We start from the raw sequence: 21,255 nt of genomic DNA, 5'->3' as shown, positions 1-21,255 counted from the left end.
GAAGGGGAAAGTTTTAATCGGAACACAAGGGGTAACTTTTTCACACAGAGGGTGGTGGGTGTATGGAACAAGCTTCCAGAGGAGGTAGTTGAAGCTGGGACTATCACAATGTTTAGACAGGTATATGGATAGGACAGGTTTAGAGTGATGTGGGTCAAACGCAGGCAGGTGGGACTAGTGTAGATGGGACATGTTGGCCAGTGTGGACAAGTTGGGCCGAAGGGCCTGTTTCCATACTCTATGACTATGGTTTATACCAAAGATAGACACAGAGTGCTGGAGTAACTCAGCGGGTCAGGCAGCATCTGTGGAGAACATGGATAGGTGAAGTTTCACAGAGTGCTGGAGTAACTCAGCGGGTCAGGCAGCATCTGTGGAGAACATGGATAGGTGAAGTTTCACAGAGTGCTGGAGTAACTCAGCGGGTCAGGCAGCATCTGTGGAGAACATGGGCAGACGATGTTTCAGCTCGGAACCCTTCTCCAGACTGCTACATGTCCTCCACTGATGCTGGACACAAATGCTGAAGTAACTCAACGAGACAAACAGCATCTCTGGAAGGACTGGGTTACGGTTCGGATCGAGACCTTTCTTCAGACCCGAATCGTCACCCATTCCTTCTCTCCAGGGATGCTGCCTGTCCCGCTGAATTACTTCCATGTAAACCAGCATCTGCAGTTCCTTCCTACACACCTCCACAGATGCTGCCTGACCCGCTAAGTTCCTCCAGCACTTTGTGGTTTACTGAACATCCCTGCGTCTGCAGTTCATTGTGTGTGAGTAATTGGGAATGCCTAGAGTGCAGGAACCTTGACACAGCAACTCCAGCCACATTCAGCAATCACTGCCCTTCCTAGAAACAAAGAAACATGGAAAAATAGGTGCAGGAGGAGGCCATTCGGCCATTCCAGCCAGCACCGCCATTCAATAGGATCATGGCTGATCATCTAAAATCAGAACCCCGTTCCTGCTTTCTCCCCTTATACCTTGATTCCGTTGGCCCGCAGAGCTAAATCTAACTCTCTCTTGAAAACATCCCGTGAATTGGCCTCCACTGCCCTCTGTGGCAGAGAATTCCACAGATTCACAACTCTCTGGGTGAAGAAGTTTTTCCTCATCTCAGTCCTAAATTACCTACCCTTTATTCTTAAACTGTGACCTTTGGTTCTGGACTCCCCAACATCGGGAACATTTTTCCTGCATCGAGCCTGTCCAATCCCTTAAGAATTTTATATGTTTCTGTAAGATCCCCTCTCATCCTTCTAAATTCCAGTGAATACAAACCCAGTCAACCCATTCTTTCATCATATGTCAGTCCCGCCAACCCGGGAATTAACGTGGTGAACCTACGCTGCACTGCCTCAATAGCAAGGACGTCCTTCCTCAAATTAAGAGACCAAAACTGCACAGTACCCCAAGTGCGGTCTCACCAGGGCCCTGTACAACTGCAGTAGGACCTCCTGGCTCCTAAACTCAAATCCTCTCGCAATGAAGGCCAACATGCCATTAGCTGTCTTCACTGCCTGCTGTACCTGCATGCTTACTTTCAGTGACTGATGTACAAGCACACCCAGGTCTCATTGCACCTCCCCTTTTCCTAATCTGACACCATTCAGATAATAATCTGCTTTTGGCGGCACGGTGGCGCAACGGTAGAGTTGCTGCTTTACAGCGAATGCAGCGCCGGAGACTCAGGTTCGATCCTGACTACGGGTGCTGCACTGTAAGGAGTTTGTACGTTCTCCCCGTGACCTGCGTGGGTTTTCTCCGAGATCTTCGGTTTCCTCCCACACTCCAAAGACGTACAGGTATGTAGGTTAATTGACTGGGTAAATGTAAAAATTGTCCCTAGTGTGTGTAGGATAGTGTTAATGTGCGGGGATCGCTGGGCGGCACGGACTTGGTGGGCCGAAAAGGCCTGTTTCCGCGCTGTATCTGAAATATGAAATATAAATATGAAATATGAAATATGAAATATGAAATATGAAATATAAATATGAAATATGAAATATGAAATATAAATATTGCTGCTCCCACCCTCTGGAACTCACTACCCCAAACCATCAGAGACTCCTCCTCACTCACCACATTCAAAACATCACTGAAGTCTCACCTGTTCAGCACTGCCTTCAACCACTGACCGTCACCTCACCTTCTGTCTCCTTTCTCTGTTCGTTTACTTATTGATCTATTTATTCACTTCTCTATGTTCTAGTTATCCCTGTAAAGCGTCTTTGAGTGTTTGAAAAGCGCTATATAAATGTAATGCATTATTATTATTATTATATAAATATGAAAAATATATAATTCCTGTTCTTGCCACCACAGTGGATAACCTCACATTTATCCACATTATACTGCATCCGCCCACTCACACAACCTGTCCAAGTCACCCTGCAAACTCAGCATCCTCCTCACAGCTCACACTGCCACCCAGCTTTGTGTCATCCGCAAACTTGGAGATGTTACATTTAATTCGCTCGTCTATATCGTTAATATATATTGTAAATAACTGGGGTCCCGGCACCGAGCCTTGTGGCACCCCACTAGTCACTGTGATTCACACACACGCAGGAACATGTATTAACTGTTTAACGTGTTGAACAAACCTCACAGGGAAATATACAGCCTCAAAAATCATTGAATAAGTGACGCTCATTTATTTAACGATATTGTTTTTAAATTCCACTGGGGCGGTGGTGCAGCGGTAGAGTTGCTGCCTCACGGCGCCAGAGACCCGGGTTCAAACCCGACTACGGGCACTGTCTGTACGGAGTTTGCACGTTCACCCCGTGACCTGCGTGGGTTTTCTCCGGGTGCTCCGGTTTCCTCCCACACTCCAAAGACGTGCGGGTTTGTAGGTTAATCGGCCCTCTGTAAATTGCCCCCTAGTGTGCAGGGAGTGGATGAGAAAGTGGGATAACGTAGAACTAGTGTGGACACGTGATCGCTGGTCAGTGCGGGCTCGGTGGGCCGAAGGGACTGTTTTCGTGCTGAATCTCTAACCTGAACAAAAAAACTAACCAGTCATCAGCAGAAGAAAACAGTGGAATTGATGTGAAAGCTAGTATTGGTTTTTGAAATGTAAATCATTCATGTATCCGTTGTATGGTTTTAAACGCGCTGGCTGGGAGAGGCAGAAAACACCTTCATTTTAATCAGTTTTCCATGTTTACTGCTGTCAGGAAAATTCACAGCAACAAACGCACACATGCATGCACACACATGCACACATGTGCAGACATGCTCAACACATGCTCATGTGCATGCACACATACATGCACATACATGCAGACATACACAAAACACATACACTCACATGCAGACATAAACACACACATGCATGCACACACGCAGACATACAAAACACACATGCGCACACATACATGCAGACATGCTCAACACACACATGTGCATGCACATACATGTAGACATGCTCAACACACGCACATGTGCATGCACACATACACAGACATACACAACACACGCATGCACACACGTGCAGACATGCTCAACATGCACATGTGCATGCACACACATGCAGACATACACAACACACGCACAAATGCATGGACACACATATACATGCAGACATACACAAAACACACACACATGCATGCACACTCATGCACACACATGCAGACATAAATAAACACAAACATGTGGACACAAGCACAACACACACACGGAATTTGTAATCCATGAATATAATATGAACAAATACAAAATGCCTGTCGATAATGCAAATATACAAACTTGCTGGCAAAGCAGAGAGACACAGAGACACAGTGTGTAAACTGGCCCTTCGGCCCAACATCCCCACACCGGCCAACATGTCCCATCTACACTAGTCCCACCTGCCTGCGTTTGGCCCATATCCCACTAAACATATCCTATTTGTTCCTTAGGAGGTTTCTGAAATGCTTGTTTAAAGGCAGCCTGTTCCATACCCCAACCAACTTCTTATTAAATAATCCCCCTCTCACCTGAAACCCATTTCCTCTAGTTATTAATTCCTCTACTCTAGATAAAAGACAGCATTTATTCCATCTCATCACCTTATACACCTGTATAAGATCACCCCTCATCCTCCTGCGCTCCATGGAATAGAGACCCAGCCTGCTCAACCTCTCCCTGTAGCTCACACCCTCTAGTCCTGGCAACATCCTCATAAATCTTCTCTGTACCTTTTCCAGCTTGACAGCATCTTTCCTATAACATGGTGCCCAGAACTGAACACAATACTTTAAATGCGGTCTCACCAACGTCTTATACTTCTGCAACATGACCTCCAATCTTCTGTACTCAATACTCTGACAGTTGAAGGGCAATGTGCCAAAAGCCAATGTACCTGTGACTCAACCTTCAAGGGAGGAAGCGTTGGAACTCCATGGGGAACGCCATTGTCCTGACTTCTGAGCTGCCCGTAGTGGGCCACAGATGGAGGTTGTACCCAGGTATGCCGTTAGTCCGAGCGTCTGGTCCTGTCCACCACCAGAGGTTACCTTGTGGGAGGTGGACAGCAGCAGGTAGTGCAGCTGCCTGCCGTGGTTACAGGTGGTGGCACCATCACTTCAGGTTAGACTTCAATTTTCCAACCAATCTGATTTTATTGCAGGCACCTGCTGGCAATTAAACCAAGAAGTGGATAAACACAGGTGAATTGTAGTTTGGATTAAAACATTAATGAAGGCATCCAGGGTGGAAAAGGTTCAAACACTTATTGCACAGGCAACACCATCTCATAAACACAAAGTTGTATTGTGCTCAAGATTCCAGCATGATCACGGTGAATGGCGGTGCTGGCTCGAAGGGCGAGTCAGGGAAAGAGGAGTTTAGTTTAGTTTAGTTTAGTTTGTTTAGGTTTAGTTAGGTTTAGTTTAGTTTAGTTTTAGTTTTAGTTTTAGTTTTAGTTTTAGTTTTAGTTTTAGGTTTAGGTTTAGGTTTAGGTTTAGGTTTAGTTTAGTTTAGAGATACAGCACAGAAACAGGCCCTTCGGCCCACCGAGTCCACACAGACCAATGATCCCCGCACACTAACACTATCCTACACACACTAGGGACAATTTCCAATTTCCAGAAGCCAATTAACCTACAAACCTGCATGTCTTTGGAGTGTGGGAGGAAACCGATGATCTCGGAGAAAATCCACGCAGGTCACGGGGAGAACGTACAAACTCCGTACAGACAGCGCCCGTAGTCAGGATGGAACCCGGGTCTCCGGCACTGTGAGGTAGCAGGTCTACCCGCTGCGCCACCGTGCCACCATCATTGAGAATGTATTTATATTTATATACACTGCACCTTCACATTACAAAGCCTTTTCCAGCATTGTGTTATTAGTGAGCCATTGCTGCCAGAGGTTTGTAGACCAGTTTGTGCTCAGCAAGATTCTGTCAGCAATAAGTGAGAGGATTGCTCGGTTAATCTGCTTCAATGGTGTTGGAATTTTAGTCAGAGCATCTCTGAATACTGATGAATAATTAACACATCCGTCAGCTCCGGCAGAATCCTCAGAGAGCTTTGTCTTCAGTGCAGCTTTGATGTGCCTGCATAAATTACCTGCTCCAGTCTCACAGACTCAACACACAGCTGCTTGACTGAGGAAAAATGAGTGAGATTGTTCAGCTCGAGTGAGACGGAAGATTCCAGTTTGACATCCCCCTGATCTGACAGCTCTGTGCACCAAGACTTAGTGAGGCTGCAATCAGATAGCTGCAGAATTGGTTCAATATGTAAAAGCTGCCACACTATCGCAGTGACGGCCACCACACATTTGATTCATTGAAGGGGAACACAGCTGAATCTTCATTTGACTATCAGCGATATCTGTGCAGGGAAGGACCGTGAGGATAGGGGACAAATCACCCTCCATGATAATCCTGGTGCTCCACAAGGATGTGTTCTCAGCCCCCTCATTGTACATCCACCACTGTACAGCCATGCACACATCTAATTCCATTTATAAATTCGCAGACAACACCAACGATGTGGGCCGGATATCTAATAATGATGAGATGGAGTGTAGGAAGGAGATGGTGAACCTGGTGTCCTGGTGTAGAGACAACAACCTTCCTCTCAACATCAGCAAGACAAAGGAGATGGTGAACCTGGTGTCCTGGTGTAGAGACAACAACCTTCCTCTCAACATCAGCAAGACAAAGGAGATGGTGAACCTGGTGTCCTGGTGTAGTGACAACAACCTTCCTCTCAACAACAGCAAGACAAAGGAGATGGAGAACCTGGTGTCCTGGTGTAGTGACAACAACCTTCCTCTCAACAACAGCAAGACAAAGGAGATGGTGATGGACTTAGAAACATAAAAACATAGAAAATAGGTGCAGGAGGAGGCCATTCGGCCCTTCGAGCCTGCACCGCCATTCAATATGATCATGGCTGATCATCCAACTCAGTATCCCGTACCTGCCTTCTCTCCATACCCCCTGATCCCTTTAGCCACAAGGGCCACATCTAACTCCCTCTTAAATATAGCCAATGAACTGGTCTCAACTACCTTCTGTGGCAGAGAATTCCACACATTCACCACTCTCTGTGTGAAAAAAAACTTTCTCATCTCGGTCCTAAAAGACTTCCCCCTTATCCTTAAACTGTGACCCCTTGTTCTGGACTTCCCCAACATCAGGAACAATCTTCCTGCATCTAGCCTGTCCAACCCCTTAAGAATTTTGTAAGTTTCTATAAGATCCCCCCTCAATCTTCTAAATTCAGCGGTTCACATGCCCCAGTTTGCACTGACGATGCTGAAGTAGAGATTCCCAGGAGTCAACATCACCAACACCTTCTCCTGGACCACCCATACTGAAGCAACGACCAAGAAAGCTCAGCAACACCTCTACTTCCTTAGAAGGCTTAGAATGTTCAGCACGTCCCCAACAACTCTCACCAACTTCTACAGATTCACCGTAGAAAGCATTTTATTGGGATGCATCACAGCTTGGTTTGGGAACAGCTCCATCCAATGCAGCAAGAAATGGCAGTGAATTGTGGACGCTGCCCAGACCATCACACAAACCAACCTCCCTTCCACTGACTCCATCTATACCTCACGATGCCTCGGCAAGGCCAGCAGCATAATCAAGGACCAGTCTCACCCCGCCCACTCCCTCTCCTCCCCTTCCCATCGGGCAAGAGGTACAGAAGTGTGAAAACGCACACCTCCAGATTCAGGGTCAGTTTCTTCCCGGCTGTTATCTCCCTCTCCTCCCCTTCCCATCGGGCAAGAGGTACAGAAGTGTGAAAACGCACACCTCCAGATTCAGGGTCAGTTTCTTCCCGGCTGTTATCAGGCAACTGAACCATCCTACCACAACCAGAGAGCAGTGCTGAACTACTATCCACCTCATTGGTGACCCTCGGACTATCCTTGATCGCACTTTGCTGGCTTTACCTTGCACTAAACGTTATTCCCTTATCATGTATCTGTACACTGTGGACAGCTCGATTGTAATCATGTATTGTCTTTCCGCTGACTGGTTAGCACGCAACAAAAGCTTTTCACTGTACCTCGGTACATGTGACAATAAACTAAACTAAAAATGAACTGCAGATGCTGGTTTGCATCTTCCCTAGTGAGACCACACCTGGAGTATTGTGTGCAGTTGTACAGGGCCCTAGTGAGACCACACCTGGAGTACTGTTTGCAGTTTTGGTCTCCAAATTTGAGGTAGGATATTCTTGCTATTGAGGGCGTGCAGCGTAGGTTTACTAGGTTAATTCCCGGAATGGCAGGACTATCATATGTTGAAATACTGGAGCGACTAGGTTTGTATACACTGGAATTTAGAAGGATGAGAGGAGATCTTATTGAAACATATAAGATTATTAAGGGATTGGACACGTTTGAGGCAGGAAACATGTTCCCAATGTTGGGGGAGTCCAGAACAAGGGGCTACAGTTTAAGAATAAGGGCTAGGCCATTTAGAACGGAGATGAGGAAAAACATTTTCAGTCAGAGAGTTGTGAATCTGTGGAATTCTCTGCCTCAGAATGCAGTGGAGGCCAATTCTCCGAATGCATTCAAGAGAGAGCTAGATACAGCTCTTAAGGATAGCGGAGTCAGGGGGTATGTGGAGAAGGCAGGAACGGGGTACTGATTGAGAATGATCAGCCTTGATCACATTGAATGGCGGTGCTGGCTCGAAGGGCCGAATGGCCTCCACCTGCACCTATTGTCTATTGTCTATTGTCTATTGTCTATTGTATGCAGAGAGTAAACTAGAAAGATTACATGAATGCAGAGACGTCCATTATCCAAGGCTGCAGGGTATTACTGACCAGATTGGACAGCACACAAAACAAAACTGATCACAGTACCTCAGTACAAGTTTAACGGCACGGTGGTGCAGCGGTAGTGTTGCCGCCTCACGGCGCCAGAGGCCCGGGTTCCATCCCGACTACGGGTGCTGTCTGTACGGAGCTTGTACGTTCTCCCCGTGACCTGTGTGGGTTTTCTCCGGGTGCTCCGGTTTCTGCCCACGCTCCAAAGATGTGCAGGTTTGTAGGTTAATTGGCTTCTATAATTTGTCAATAGTAGGATAGTGTTAGTGTACAGGGTGATCAATGGTTAGCATGGACTCGGTGGGTCGAAGGGCCTGTTTCATTGTTGTATCTCTAAACTAAACTAAATGAAGCAAAACTAAATAAAATGAAACTAAACTAATCTGAACTAATCTGAGCAAAGCTGAAACGTGAAGGTAATAAGCCTCACACTAAGATGTCCTGCCATATCGTGCCAGCACTGAGCTCCAGCTTAAGCAGTTCATGGTAGCAGGGTAGCAGTGGTCAGGACACCACCAGGTCCCCACAGGAGGCAGATACCCACCTTTCACAGAGTGAGCATTTGCAAAGAGAGTCTGGAGAGGTTTGCAAGGGTCCCAGTCTCAGTTAATCCAAACAGCTCCATCACAGACCACTCTGGGATTTATGGACTGTTCCCAGGGACACATTTAGAGACGGGCGTCACGTGCCGCTGGAAGGGTAACATCGCTCTTGGGTCAGCCTGAGGTTTGGTGACCTCCCAGCAGAGTGAGGTATGGGTCAGGGAATGTTGCCGACTGGCCCGCTCCAACCTGCAGGAGTGCGTGCATCTCTGGACAATCATCTGACAATCGAATCCCTCCTCGCCTGTATCCACCTATCACTCAACAGGCTTTATCCTGGCCCTCCTCCTGTTCCTCCCTCCGCCCCATGAAGGATCACAACCCAAAACATCACCATGTTCTCCACAGATGCTGCCTGACCAACTGAGTTACTCCAGCACTCTGTGAAACATCACCTATCCATGTTCTCCACAGATGCTGCCTGACCCGCTGAGTTACTCCAGCACTCTGTGAAACATCACCTATCCATGTTCTCCACAGATGCTGCCTGACCCGCTGAGTTACTCCAGCACTCTGGGTCTTTTCTCTAATCCTTCCAGATGTTGATGGATGGGCCCTGATGTTTTGGCTTAAAGGGGAACAAAGGATTCTCCGTCCACCACTGGCAGAGGTGGTGACGTACGGCACTGAGATTGGACCAGTTCCCTTCTGTCTGTGAAATTCCTTGATGAATTATAAATGGTGCACAGGAGTGCAGCTACACGATCATAGATTGTCAAATGAAAGAGCTGGGAAATTCTGAATAAATACTTTAAAGTTTGTTAGCATTAAGTCCAGCCCAGCACACCGTCCAATTAGATAAAGTACCGTTGTACAAAGATACCATCTTCCATATTCTGTTGCTGAAACACAAGTAACTCTGCAAGCTAACCTTGAAATATTATTCCCTCATAACAGGTGACAAATCTCTGGTAAATGTCTAGGTGCACAGGTGCAGAAAGCCTTCCAATTTTACCAGAGTTTCATGGGAGGGTTTGGCATGAGGCTAATCGCTGGTTTGGTTTCTACTTCACACATTGTCTGGTTTAGTGTGTTGTTGTCAGGTGTACTGAGGAACAGTGGAAACCTTCCGTTTGCATGGTGTCCAGTAAAAAATAGACCACACATGATTGCAATCAAGCTGTCCACAGTGTAGAGATAATGGGGAAATGGACCGAGATAAAGTCCAATTAAACATAGTCCAAGGGTCTCCAATGAGGTAGATGGGAGATAAGCCCTTCAGCCCAACTTGCCCACACCACCCAACATGTCCCACCTACACTAGTCCCACCTGCCCACACCACCCAACATGTCCCACCTACACTAGTCCCACTTGCCCACACCACCCAACATGTCCCACCTACACTAGTCCCACTTGCCCACACCACCCAACATGTCCCACCTGCACTAGTCCCACCTGCCCACACCACCCAACATGTCCCACCTACACTAGTCCCACCTGCCCACACCACCCAACATGTCCCACCTACACTAGTCCCACTTGCCCACACCACCCAACATGTCCCACCTACACTAGTCCCACTTGCCCACACCACCCAACATGTCCCACCTACACTAGTCCCACCTGTCGGCGTTTGGCCCATCAATATACCATCTATAAACTAAAACTCTCGTTTGTTTGTTTGTTTGTTCCTGAACTACAGCCAAAACGGTACACGATAGCGTGACTATTCTAAGCCCACCTTACTCACCGTCATCCCTTTGGTGCTAATGGAAGAAGTTTCATTGAAATCGGTGTTATATTTTTAAAGTTATTTGCATTTTAAAGTTTAAATCTATCTCCTAGGGAGGGAGGGGGGGGGGGGGGAAGAGGGAGGGGGGGGGGGGAAAGAGGGAGGGACGGGGGAGGGAGGAGGGAGGATAAGGAGGGTTGAGGGGGATGGAGTGGGGTGGAGGGGAAGGGGGAGGGGAGGAGGGGGAGCGGGAGGGGAGGGGAGGGGTGGAGGGAGAGGGAAAGGGGAGGGGAGGGGGAGGGGTGGATGGAGGGGGGAGGGAGGGGGGAAGGGGTTAGGGGGGATGGAGGGGGAAGAGGGAGGGGGAAGAGGGAGGGAGGGGGAGGGGGTATGGGAGGAGGGTGGGGTAGGAGGAGGAGAGGAGAGAGGGAGGGGGAGGAGGGGGATGAGGGAGGGGGGATGGGGGAGGGAGGAGGAAGGGGGAATGGTGAGGAGGGGGGAGGGATGGAGGGGGGGAGGGAGGGAAGAGGGGAGGGGGAGGGAGGAGGAAGGGGGAAGGGGGAATGGTGAGGAATGGGGAGGGGTGGAGGGGGAGGAGGGGGGGTGGAGGGGGAGGAGGGGGGGGGGGAGGGTGCTGCACCAATGCAGGAGAGGTTTGGGCCCAACGGTTTGGGTCCACTTGGTCTGGTATCCCTCTAAAGCTGTCCTATGAATGTACGTCTAAGTATTTGTTCAACGTTGCATCAACCACCAGCCATTTACTGGTGCCCTCCCCTAATTTAGTCAGAGGGTGGTGAATCTGTGGGATTCTTTGCCACAGAAGGCTGTGGAGGCCACAAGTCAGTGGAGATATTGAAGGCGGAGGTAGACAGATTCTTGGTTACAGCGGGTGTCAGGGGCAATAGACAATAGACAATAGACAACAGGTGCAGGAGGAGGCCATTCGGCCCTTCGAGCCAGCACCACCATTCAATGTGATCATGGCTGATCATTCTCAATCAGTACCCCGTTCCTGCCTTCTCCCCATACCCCCTGACTCCGCTATCATTAAGAGCTCTATCTAGCTCTCTCTTGAAAGCATTCAGAGAATTGGCCTCCACTGCCTTCTGAGGCAGAGAATTCCACAGATTCACAACTCTGACTGAAAAAGTTTTTCCTCATCTCAGTTCTAAATGGCCTACCCCTTATTCTTAAACTGTGGCCCCTTGTTCTGGACTCCCCCAACATTGGGAACATGTTTCCTGCCTCTAACGTGTCCAACCCCTTAATAATCTTATACGTTTCAATAAGATCCCCTCTCATCCTTCTAAATTCCAGTGTATACAAGCCTAGTCGCTCCAGTCTTTCAACATATGACAGTCCCGCCATTCCGGGAATTAACCTAGTAAACCTACGCTGCACGCCCTCAATAGCAAGAATATCCTTCCTCCAATTGGTGAATGGGGACCTCTCTCTCACCCCCACTGGACTATCCCTTCGTGACTCAGACATTCCTGTGTCCACCTCAAGCACAGAAGTGAAGCCGGTTCCCAGGAACTTGCAAACAATGATCTCACCCGAGTGACAGTTTGTTGCAAATATAGTTTACCGCGAGGAGTTATGAAAAGCTCCTTGATTAGACAGTGTGGCGTTTATATCATCTGCTGATGTTGACAGTCTGTTACCTTTATGAGCACATTACCTTCCAAGCGTCGCGGCAATGATTGCCCCATCAGTACCACTGCTTACAGTTCAGGATTGCTCATACAAACTCTCTCACCTCATGCTGTCACGTTCACATCAACCTCCGATCAACCCTTCACAAGGCTGTCTGCTCCAAACACTGGCACGTAACAGTGTCCCTTCCTTCACCACCATTCCCCATGGCCTCACCACTCTGGCAACGCCAAGCCTGTCTGCCCCAAACACTGGCACGTAGGAGGAGCATCTCTTCCTTCACCACCATTCACCATGGCCTCACCACTCTGGCAACGACAAGCCTGACTGCCCCAAACACTGGCACATAGGAGTGTCCCTTCCTTCACCACCCACCATCCCCCATGGGCTCACCACTCTGGCAACGCCAAGCCTGACTGCTCCAAACACTGGCAGGTAAGAGTGTCCCTTCCTTCACCACCCACCATCCCCCATGGCCTCACCACTCTGGCAACGCCAAGTCTGTCTGCCCCAAACACTGGCACGTAGGAGGAGCATCTCTTCCTTCACCACCATCCCCCATGGCCTCACCACTCTGGCAACGCCAAGTCTGACTGCTCCAAACACTGGCACGTAACAGTGTCCCTTCCTTCACCACCATCCCCCATGGCCTCACCACTCTGGTAACGCCAGGCCTGACTGCCCCAAACACTGGCACGTAGGAGGAGCATCTCTTCCTTCACCACCATTCCCCATGGCCTCACCACTCTGGCAACGACAGGCCTCGGCCGCGATACCTTCACAGTTGCCTCTGCCTCTATTTGAATGTTATTAGTTTAGTTTAGAGATACAGCCCCTTCGGCCCTCCGAGTCCGTGCCGACCAGCGATCCCCACACATGAACACTAACCCACACACTGGGCACAGTTTACAATTATACCAAGCTAATTAATCGACAAACCTGCACGTCTTTGGAGTGTGGGAGGAAACCGGAGCACCCGGAGAAAACCCAGGCAGATCACGTGGAGAACGTGCAAACTCCGTACAGACATAGTCGGGATCAAGCCCGCGTCTCCGGCGTGAGGCGGCAACTCTACCGCTGCACCACCCACCGTGCCAGTGAGTAATTTATTTGATTTTATCAACTTTAAAGCATTCAAGAGAGAGCTAGATAGAGCTCTTAAGGATAGAGGAGTCAGGGGGTATGGGGAGAAGGCAGGAACGGGGTACTGATTGAGAATGATCAGCGATTATCACATTGAATGGCGGTGCTGGCTCGAAGGGCCGAATGGCCTCCTCCTGCACCTATTGTCTATTGTCTAAATCATGATTTATGCGTAAACTATGGAAACACAATAAACTCCTATACAACACAGAACAGTACAACACAGAACAACACGGAACAACATGGAACAACACGGAACAACACGGAACAACACGGAACAACACAGAACAGTACAACAGAACAACACGGAACAACATGGAACAACACGGAACAACACGGAACAACACGGAACAACACGGAACAACATGGTACAACACGGAACAACATGGAACAACACGGAACAACACGGAACAACACAGAGCAGTACAACACAGAACAACACGGAACAGAACAAAACGGAACAACACAGGAGAACATGGAACAACACGGAACAACACAGAGCAGTACAACACAGAACAACACGGAACAATGTGGAACAACACGGAACAACACGGAACAACGCAGAACAACACGGAACAACACGGAACAACCACGAAACAACACAGATCAGTTCAACACAGGAATAGGCCTTTTGGGTTGGAACCCTTTCTCAACGTGATCTATCCATGTTGTCTAGTATTACTGCCTGACCTGCTGAGTTACACCATCATTTTGTGTCCATCTTTGGTATAAACCAGCATCTGCAGTTCCTTTTGACTGTGAATGGTCAGGAAGGGTTTGGAGGGCCATGGGCCAAACGCAGGCAAATGGGTCAGCATGGAGAAGGTGGGCCGAAGGGCCTATTTCCATCCATACAGCCCCTTGGCCTGACAGCTGTTAACTGACAATCAGTTTGGGAATCTCTGTAAAAGTACGGAAATGGCGTGTGGACAACAGTCCTGACTCGTGGCTATTTCTGATTTTTGGATTTGTATCAACTTCCAGAATCTATTCTCATCTGGAAATTATTCACGTGAAGCATTCACCGAATCCTGCGGAAATCTCTGGTGTCTACGGTGTACGGTGTTTACATATTGTGTTGTGTTACAGCAAGTGTTAACCTCATTGTTCTGTCTGGGACACACGACAATAAAACGCTGGAATCTCTAGACTCTCGAGTTCCACCAGCCGTCAGGCAGAAAGCAGAAAGACACCACTTTGATCACCAGCCTGCAGTAAATTGCTTCCCAGTCCTCGATCTGATAGAACAGAAAGAAGCTGTTTCAAATTATTTATCTTTATTTTTAATAATAGATTTCTTGCTCCCCGTCTCCCAGCTCTGCAGTAATTCACCAGCACACAATGAGACATTTTTTATTCCCCTCTCAGCAGATTTTAGATAATAAACAACAAGCCTTTTGAATCCTCGCCCTGGTCCCTATTCCCCATCATTGATATGAGAGTGGATCTTTTATAGACTCAGCCTTATTACTGCCATCACCGCACCCCAGGGCACTCCTGATCGCTGCCCCATTATCTGCCTAACCCAAATGTCAATGTTGGTTTTCCCGAGGCAATGATATTTCAACTTGCCCCCCATTTCTATTTTAATCACTCTACTCCAGGCAATGCGTGCTCAGTCTCTCTACTCCAGGCAATGCGTGCTCAGTCTCTCTACTCCAGGCACTGCGTGCTCAGTCTCTCTACTCCAGGCAATGCGTGCTCAGTCTCTCTACTCCAGGCAATGCGTGCTCAGTCTCTCTACTCCAGGCAATGCGTGCTCAGTCTCTCTACTCCAGGCAATGCGTGCTCAGTCTCTCTACTCCAGGCACTGCGTGCTCAGTCTCCCTACTCCAGGCACTGCATGCTCAGTCTCTCTACTCCAGGCAATGCGTGCTCAGTCTCTCTACTCCAGGCAATGCGTGCTCAGTCTCTCTACTCCAGGCAATGCGTGCTCAGTCTCTCTACTCCAGGCACTGCGTGCTCAGTCTCCCTACTCCAGGCACTGCATGCTCAGTCTCTCTACTCCAGGCACTGCGTGCTCAGTCTCCCTACTCCAGGCACTGCATGCTCAGTCTCTCTACTCCAGGCAATGCGTGCTCAGTTTCATCTGCTTCTTCACAGCTTTGTGACTTCATGTCTTTCTTCCACGTATAATCAGTGTTTTGCAGCAGAAAAGGCAGCTAGTTAGTACCTTGTGTGCAGGCTCCCTCCCCTTCATCGTGATGTGCAGTAAAATAACTGCAGATGCTGGAATGGGTGACGTTTCTTCAGTCTGAAGAAGGGTCTCAACCCGAAACGTCACCCATTCCTTCTATCAATAGTCAATAGTCGTTTATTTGTCACATACACGATGCCTCAGAAAAGCCACCAGCATCCACAAAGACTCTTCACACCCCTGCAACGGTCTGTTCGAACTCCTTCCATCGGGCAGACGATACAAGGCCTTCTACGCCCGCACCTCCAGACTCAGGAACAGCTTCATCCCCAGGGCCATAGCTGCCATGAACCGGTCCTGCTGAGCCGGATGGCCACAACGCATAGATCAACTTGCACTTTACCCTGTCTAAAAACTGTTCCAACTGTTTCGTTTCGTTGGGTTGCTGTTAATTACTTAAATTATTGCATCGTATGGGAGGCGCATTCCCAATCTCGTTGTACCCCTGGGTACAATGACAATAAAGATATATTGTATTGTATTGTATTGTATTGTATGTGTAGTGAAATGAAAAATTACCCGCAGTGCCAGAGATGCTGCCTGACCCGCTGAGTTACTCCAGCACTCTGTGAAACGTCACCTATCCATGTTCTCCACAGATGCTGCCCGACCCGCTGAGTTACTCCAGCACTCTGTGAAACGTCACCTATCCATGTTCTCCACAGATGCTGCCTGACCCGCTGAGTTACTCCAGCACTCTATGAAACGTCACCTATCCATGTTCTCCAGATGCTGCCAGACCCGCTGAGTTACTCCAGCATTTTGTGCTACCTTCATCATGTTACTCTATTTCATCTCCCACTCACCCATTGTATTTGTTCAGCTAAAGTCACGTTAATGCACAGAGACTTTTACCCAGAGCAGGGGAATCAAGAACCAGTTTCAGTCTGAAGAAGGGTCTCGACCTAAAACGTCACCCATTCCTTCTATCCAGAGATGCTGCCTGACCCGCTGAGTTACTCCAGCTTTTTGTGTCTTTCTTCAGTTTAAACCAGCATCTGCAGTTCCTTCTTACATATTCTGTTTAGTTTAGTGTATTGTCACGTGTACTGAGGTACAGTGAACAGCTTGTGTTGCGTGCTAACCAGTCAGCGGAAAGACAATACACGATTACAATTGAGCCATTTACAATGTACAGATACAGGGTAAGGGAATAATGTTTAGTGCAAGGTAAAGACAGCAAAGTCCGATCAAGGATAGTCCGAGGATCACCAATGAGGTAGATAGTAGTTCAGCACTGCTCTCTGGTTGTGGTAGGATGGTTCAGTTGCCTGATAACAGCCGGGAAGAAACTGTCCCTGAATCTGGAGGTGTGCGTTTTCACACTTCTGTACCTCTTGCCCGATGGGAGAGGGGAGAAGAGGGAGTGGCCGGGGTGAGACTGGTCCTTGATTATGCTGCTGGCCTTGCCGAGGCAGCGTGAGGTGTAGATGGAGTCAGTGGAAGGGAGGTTGGTTTGTGTGATGGTCTGGGCTACGTCCACAATTCGCTGCGATTTCTTGCGGTCTTGCATGGAGCTGTTCCCAAACCAAGCTGTGATACATCCTGATAAAATGCAGAAGACATTGGTTGAAGGTGATGGAGGAAAAGATTTAATAGGAACCTGAGGGGTAACTTTTCCACACAGAGGGTGGTGGGTGTGTGGAACAGGCTGTCAGAGAAGGTAGTTGAGGCAGGGACCATAACAACATTTAAAAGACATTTGGACAGGTGCGTAGATGGGACAGGTTTAGAGGGATGTGGGCCAAACGCAGGCAGGTGGGACTAGTGTGGATGGGGCATGTAGATTGGCGTGATCGAGTTGGTACGAAGGGTCTGTTTTTGTGCTGTATGACTGTACACAGTAATGTTTCCTCCCACAATCTAAAGACGTACAAGTTTGTCTGTTAATTGGCGTTGGTAAAATTGTAAATTGTCCCTCGTGTGTCGGGTAGTGCTAGTGTACGGGGATCGTTGGTTGGCGTAGACCTGGTGGGCCGAAGGGCCTATTTCCACGTTGTATCTCTAAAGTCTACAGTCGGACGTATATGGAGTGTGTTGCCAGAGGAGGCGGTCGAGGCAGGGACTATAATAACATTTAAAAGACATTTGGACAGGTACATGGAGAGGATAGATTCAGAGGGATGTGGGCCAAACGTGGGCAGGTGGGACGAGTGTAGATGGGGCATGTTGGTCGGTGTGGGCAGGTGGGACTAGTGTAGATGGGGCATGTTGGTCGGTGTGGGACTAGTGTAGATGGGGCATGTTGGTCGGTGTGGGCAGGTGGGACTAGTGTAGATGGGGCATGTTGGTCGGTGTGGGCAGGTGGGACTAGTGTAGATGGGGCATGTTGGTCGGTGTGGGCAGGTGGGACTAGTGTAGATGGGGCATGTTGGTCGGTGTGGGACTAGTGTAGATGGGGCATGTTGGTCGATGTGGGCAGGTGGGACTAGTGTAGATGGGGCATGTTGGTCGGTGTGGGTAGGTGGGACTAGTGTAGATGGGGCATGTTGGTCGGTGTGGGCAGGTGGGACTAGTGTAGATGGGGCATGTTGGTCAGTGTGGGCAGGTGGGACTAGTGTAGATGGGGCATGTTGGTCGGCATGGCTAATTTGGGCCGAAGGGCCTGTTTCCCTGCTGTATCACTCTGATGCTATTTTACCTGAAGCATTTACACTGTTCCTCTTCCCACAGAAGCGGTCTGACCCGCTGAGGTTTTCCAGCACTGCCTGTTTTTGTGAAGTAACACAAAGCTCGGGTGACCGTGATGGTGTAAAACCTGCAGTGTGACAATGACACTGATTTGTACAGAGTGTGGATCCCTCCAGCTGTGAGTGGCTGGACAGGTGCTGACCTCACCTCACCTCACTGACACCCTGCTTCCAACATCATCCATCTACTAGAGTTTAGTTTAGAGAGACAGCACAGAAACAGGCCCTTCAGCCCACTGACTCTGCACCACCCAGCAATCCCTGCACACTAGTTTAGTTTAGAGAGACAGCACAGAAACAGGCCCTTCAGCCCACTGAGTCTGCACCGCCCAGCAATCCCTGCACACTAACACTATCCTGCACACATTAGGGACAATTTACATTGACACCAAGGCATTTAACCTACAAACCTGCACGTCTTTGGAGTGTGGGAGGAAACCAAAGATCTTGGTGAAAACCCACACAGGTCACGGGGAGAACGTACAAACTCTAGAGGAATTAATCTCTGCCCCCCGCCCCATGCCCCATGCCTCCCGACCCCCTGCCCCATGCCCCCCGGCCCCATGCCCCCCCCGCCCCATGCCCCTTGCCCCATGCCCCATGCCCCATGCCTCTCTTCCTCACACATCCCACATCAGAACAATATACTGATGCAGTTGAAGAAGTCTGACCCGAAACGTCACCAATCCATGTTCTCCACAGATGCTGCCTGACCCGCTGAGTTACTCCAGCACTCTGTGAAACGTCACCTATCCATGTTCTCCACAGATGCTGCCTGACCCACTGAGTTACTCCAGCACTCTGTGAAACGTCACCTATCCATGTTCTCCACAGATGCTGCCTGACCCACTGAGTGACTCCAGCACTCTGTGAAACGTCACCTATCCATGTTCTCCACAGATGCTGCCTGACCCACTGAGTTACTCCAGCACTCTGTGAAACGTCACCTATCCATGTTCTCCACAGATGCTGCCTGACCCACTGAGTTACTCCAGCACTCTGTGAAACGTCACCTATCCATGTTCTCCACAGATGCTGCCTGACCCACTGAGTTACTCCAGCACTCTGTGAAACGTCACCTATCCATGTTCTCCACAGATGCTGCCTGACCCACTGAGTTACTCCAGCACTCTGTGAAACGTCACCTATCCATGTTCTCCACAGATGCTGCCTGACCCACTGAGTTACTCCAGCACTCTGTGAAACGTCACCTATCCATGTTCTCCACAGATGCTGCCTGACCCACTGAGTTACTCCAGCACTCTGTGAAACGTCACCTATCCATGTTCTCCACAGATGCTGCCTGACCCACTGAGTTACTCCAGCACTCTGTGAAACGTCACCTATCCATGTTCTCCACAGATGCTGCCTGACCCACTGAGTTACTCCAGCACTCTGTAACTACCCAATACACTGATGCAGTTGTTTCATAAAGTGCCGGAAAGTCATAAACCAAAGTGCGGTAATCAGGATATAATGTTCAACATAATGGGCAATAAAATGTACAGTAGAGCGGAGAATGTGATGGGCAGATATGAATAATTAACCGTGCTATAAAGGTGATGTAAATAATGGTGTCAATGTAACATTAAATTGCAATTCACAAAATGTAATTTTACCCACCGTGCCCAATCTACAAATAAACATCTTTGTGAGGGGAGCTGGCCAGAACATACCCTGACCACAGGGCAATGCAGTGCAATTCACAACAGGGGAGCTGGCCAGAACATACCCTGACCACAGGGCAATGCAGTGCAATTCACAACAGGTGACATATAGCAGGTAAACTGATGGGCAGGTAGCAACCTCTACCTCACTACATCTCAATAGACAATAGGTGCAGGAGGAGGCCATTCGGCCCTTTGAGCCAGCACCACCATTCAATGTGATCATGGCTGATCATTCTCAATAAGTACCCCGTTCCTGCCTTCTCCCCATACCCCCTGACTCCGCTATCCGCTTTAGAAGGATGAGAGGGGATCTTATCGAAACGTATAAGATTATTAAGGGGTTGGACATGTTACAGGCAGGAAACATGTTCCCAATTTTGGGGGAGTCCAGAACCAGGGTCCACAGTTTAAGAATAAGAGGTAGGCCATTTAGAACAGAGATGAGGAAAAACTTTTTTAGTCAGAGAGTTGTGAATCTGTGGAATTCTCTGCCTCAGAAGGCAGTGGAGGCCAATTCTCTGAATGCATTCAAGAGAGAGCTAGATAGAGCTCTTAAGGATAGCGGAGTCAGGGGGTATGGGGAGAAAGCAGGAACGGGGTACTGATTGAGAATGATCAGCCATGATCACATTGAATGGCGGTGCTGTCTCGAAGGGCCGAATGGCCTACTCCTGCACCTATTGTCTATTGTCTATCCTTAAGAGCTCTATCTAGCTCTCTCTTGAATGCATCCAGAGAATTGGCCTCCACTGCCTTCTGAGGCAGAGAATTCCACAGATTTACGACTCTCTGAGTGAAAATGTTTTTCCTCATCTCAGTTCTTAAACTGTGGCCCCTGGTTCTGGACTCCCCCAACATTGGGAACTTGTTTCCTGCCTCTAACGTGTCCAACCCCTTAATAATCTTATATGTTTCGATAAGATCCCCTCTCATCCTTCTAAATTCCAGTGTATACAAGCCTAGTCGCTCCAGTCTTTCAACATACGACAGTCCCGCCATTCCAGGAATTAACCTGGTGAACCTACGCTGCACGCCCTCAATACGCTGCACTCCCTCAATACACTGCATGCCCTCAATAGTACACCTCAATACCGTCACCCCTCAGCCTCCTATTCCCAGCCTGCCCAACCTGTCCCTGTAACCCAAGCCCACAAGCCCAGGCAACATCCTGGTGAATCGCTCCATTACTCTTCCTGACATCCTCCCTCTTAGCCGGGCCACTACGTTGATTCATTAATTGACATATACAGCACAAAAACAGGCTCTTCGGCCCACCGAGTCCATGCTGACCATCAATCACCTGTTCACTAGTTCTATGTTATCCCTC

Source organism: Rhinoraja longicauda, chromosome 3, assembly GCF_053455715.1.
Source record: "Rhinoraja longicauda isolate Sanriku21f chromosome 3, sRhiLon1.1, whole genome shotgun sequence".
Classification (NCBI taxonomy): Eukaryota; Metazoa; Chordata; class Chondrichthyes; order Rajiformes; family Arhynchobatidae; genus Rhinoraja; species Rhinoraja longicauda.
This window is presented reverse-complemented; position numbering follows the sequence as displayed.